Here is a 4,446-nt window from a genome sequence, read left to right as displayed (position 1 = left end):
CCCTGGGCAATGTCCTTCCGGGGAGCCCTCCCGCTGCACCCCCGGGCAATGTCCCCCCAGCCTCTGCCCCCTCTAACCCTCCCACACCCTGGCGCAATGTCTCTCCAGAAAACGTCCCTCCTCACCCTGGGGCAATTTCACCCCCAACCCCCTCCAGGAACCCTTCCCCCACACCCCAGGGCAATGCCCAATGTCCCCCCCCCCAGACCCGCCTGGGAACCCTTTCCCCGGACTCTGGGGCAATGATCCACTTCCCCCATATTGAGAACCCTCCTACCTCTCCTATCTCTCCTAGGAAATGCCCCACCTTCCCCCATCACGCCTAGGCAATGTCCCACCTCCCCCCACAGTGGGAACCATCTTACCCCCCAGCACCTTTGGAAAATGTCCCTCTGTCTTGCACCCTCTTCTCTGACTCATCCAGCATTGCCCCATTGGGAACCCTCCTGCCCCAACTTATCCCCAGAACTCCTAGGGAAAAAATCACCTCCCCTCCACCCTTGAGTCACCCAGCAACCCCCCATTGGGAACCCTTGAGTACCCCCTGTGCAATGCCCCAAACTCCCTTCCTAAGGAGCACTTTCCTGCACCCCTTCTGACTCTTAGCCCCCACACAGACATACTGGGAAACGCCTCACTGTTTGGCTGCTGGGGAACCCTCATTCACCCTTTTCCATTTCCCACACCTCCCATCCTACCCCGTCTCTACACAGTACCACTTCCAAGATAAGACAGTCTACCACCTGGGTAGCAAGTGGCTCCTGCTAATCACAGAGGCATAAGTGCCTGATAAGATATAGGGCAGCACAAAGCGGTCATATGCACTCAAATGTCAAAGTCAATCCAGTAGGAAATAGCTATGTGACTTGAGCTTTTCGTCTCTCTCCCTCTCTAAGAAACATCAGAATGATGCCAGCAACCTGGCCAAGAAACTGCTTTCTTCTTCTCTTGCCCAAATCAGTGGGATGCTGCAAGTAGAGCCTACATATGTAAGTGAAGATGCACATTAGCCTGGTGGTTGGGCATATTGAGTAATAGCAGGATTTGGGTTAAAGATGGAAGGAAGGAGCTTACTCAGGCGATGTCTACACTAGAAATGCTACAGTGGCACACTGCAGCTCTGCTGCTGAAGTGCAGACACTTACTAGGAGATGGAAGGGGTTCTTCTCTTGCTGTAATAAATCCACCTCTCTGAGAACCAGTAGTTAGTTCTACAGAAGAATTCTCCCAGCGATCTAGCAGTGTCTGCACGGGGGCTTTGGTTGTCTTAATTATGTTGCACAGGGTGTGACATTTTTCACAGCCCTGAATGATGTTGTGAAGCTGAACTAACTTTGTAGTGTAGTGCAGTGTAGCCCCCAAATTATAAACTCTTTGGGGCAGGACAATCTTTGTGTTCTTTGTGTTTGTACAGTGCCAAGCACAATGGGGCCCTGGTCCATAACCAGGGCTCCTAGGCACTATGGAAATACAGATAATAATTAATAATTTCAAGCCAAAGGCATTATTCACAAGAAAAAAATATAATCATCCCTCACTATAATAACATATATTCATGGGCAAATGCCATTTGTTGAGCGCTTCTTGCCATCAGTGCCCTAATCCTACATTTTGAGCAGACCTGGTTAATATTTTTCAAACTAGAGGTTTGTTGTTATTGTTGACAAGTGCCTTTTTTTCCTAACACAGTTTTTTGTTTGCAAAAAATTGTCGATGGTGCCAAACAAGTTTGTGTTTGTGAAAAATGTGGTGGCTTTTTGTGATTTTTTTCTGAATTTTTATCAAAAACTTTAAAAACATTTTCCAGATGGTTATTGAAATTTGTTTACTGAAAAATGGGCTGGGGGGGAGGGAGACAGAGAAATCCCACCACCACCAATAACATAAAAAAAGTTAAAAATAGACTAATTTTGGATGCTGAAAATCTTTAGCCATCTCTTCATCAGTTATACACAGTAATAAAGAACAAGGCTTCATATGCAGAATTTATTAATGTAGTGTCTTCAACGAGTATATTCAACAAGTTCTGTGATTTGCACTGGTTGCTTCTTGGTTTGTGGGTGACACTTAAAGTGTTTCATTTGACCTGTAAAACCTCACATTTCTCCCTTTGCCGAACCACCGCAGAAGTACTCAAGTTGAATCCCTGCGGATATAGACAAGAGCAAGTTGCTGGCATAGTGCCTCTGGGAGGGCCCCATAGCTTAGAAATTCACTCTCTCCTTGGTCCAAAAAAAAAAAAAAGATTGAGTTTGATGACCTTCAGAGCACACAGCACAGCTCATCTTCTTTCCCCGTGTATGTGAAAAGTGTCTGTGTCAGGGGGTGGTCAGGGGTTTGGGGCTTTTCTGTTATCTTGGGTTGCTGGCAGTGAGTTAAATTGTATGGCTGAACTTTAGTTATGTTTGGGTATTAATTTTGTTGTACTGTTAAGTTATGTCAAGGGCACCTAGAATATACTGATAGTTGCCCTTTTTGGCATTTGTATAAACCTAAATAAGATAAATAAATAAATGAAATATAATCCTGACTTTTGAGTGGGATGGACTGGATGATCTAGTAGATCTTTTCTATCTCTGACTTCTGTGATTGTGTATAAAGGATCGTGTCAAAAATAAAGATAAGAGCAGAGAAATGGGCTCTGATTTGAGACCTCCAAGCATTGTTTTGCTTCTCTCGTGAGTTCTGGTTTTCTCTTTTCAAAAATGTGTCATCAATTAATTGATGTTTGTACAGCTCTCTGGACCTGTTTGTAAAGCCGGATTTAAGATCCCTATTACTGTGTGTGTATATATTTTGATGTGAACATATGTATGAGTTTCTAAGTATAAACCTTGCTCCCAAAGATGCTCCACTCTCCCTTAAGTCTCCCAGTCACACTAGACAGTGGAGTCCAGTTAATTTACTGAAGCAGATGTTAGTTTCCTCTTTTCCTCCTCTGCAGGGTTGTGGGTGATGGATGAGAATGTCAATCACAGCAAAGGTCACACTGTGACCTGCTCCAGGTATGGCCACTGCCAGGTTTCCTGCAGCATCTTAGTTGGATCCAGGGTGTTATTACTGCTGCCTTCATGGTCTCCATCCAAAGTCCAATAAACACGACTGCTAGTGAGAATGTTTGAGTACTGAATGGTCATTAAAATGTTCACATCTAGTGAGATAAGTAGTATCTTAACTAGACTTTTATCAATCTAGGGACTTAGATGGCCCCCATCACCGTAATAGCTCAGCCCTAGCTACAAACAGCAAGAAATGTAGCCTCACAACACACCTGGGAGGAAGTAGTGGTATTATCATCATCTCCTTTATACAGATGGGGAGCTGAGGTGCAGGGTGACCAAGCCAGAGCCAGGATTGAACTCAGCTCTTCTAAGTCCCATTTTTAACCACCAGTGTTGTCTGCTGTAACTAAATTTGACTATTTTTATTATAATGCTATGACTGCCCAGAGTGCTTTACAAACATAGAGAAGATACAGTCCATGACCCAAAGTGCTTGCTATCTAAATCAGACACAAGCAACTGGACAACATGTACACTAAAACTCCATGAAATGAAGCAGTCAAAAGAATGATATAGGCAAAATACTGTCACATGGGGTCAGATATTTTGGCTGGTCTTATGCAGGAAATCAAACTGGAGGATCATGGTTCTGTTTTCTGGCCTTAAAATCTATGAATCTTTGCCCCAGTACAGCAAATCCTTTGTAATGTGCAGTCTTCTGCCACAGTTAGGTGCTGAAGCAGCACCTGCTGCCTCCATAGAAGGCCACTTGCCTAACGCCTCTGAAACAATTCAGCTATTATATCTTCAGTGGGTTTCACAGCAAAACTTACTGCCCATCATGGAACTGGTTAATTGACTTAGGGAAGAAGCAGAGTGTTTAAAGTCACAATGAACAAGAATATATTTTCAGAAAAGGGGCTACCATTGTTGTTGGTTTTTTACCGTTAGAACATAAAATAAATATTAGAAATTGCTTCATTGCTGTGTTTGCTTTGGGAAGTCTTTTGGATGATGGGAGTTAATTTTCAAAACAAAAGCAATGGGAAAGGCAATGGGGCAGATCATACTAGTGATCTCAGTTGGAAAAGATGGTAATTACCCTACTCTGAACCTCATGCATATGTTAAGTGCTAAAATAACACTATGAAAAGCACATGCATAATAGCTTCCTTACATAGATCAAAATAGGAAAAGGCAAGAATGGTTGACTTGAGCCGCCAAGGATTAATCACAAGAAATGTTATGTGCTTATCTGCCTGTGGCACATCTAATGAACTTGGGCTTCTGCTCAGGAAGATCAATGATATTGATACATCGCACTGTTTGAATAGCTCAAGGGGAAGAGCCCTGTAATCCTGGGACTGATCCAAATCCTACTGAATTTTCCATTGGCTTCTATAAAAGTTGGAGTGGGCCCCTGGAGCAAACCATTTGAATTCTC

Source organism: Trachemys scripta, chromosome 1, assembly GCF_013100865.1.
Source record: "Trachemys scripta elegans isolate TJP31775 chromosome 1, CAS_Tse_1.0, whole genome shotgun sequence".
In the NCBI taxonomy this organism is placed as follows: Eukaryota; Metazoa; Chordata; order Testudines; family Emydidae; genus Trachemys; species Trachemys scripta.
This window is presented reverse-complemented; position numbering follows the sequence as displayed.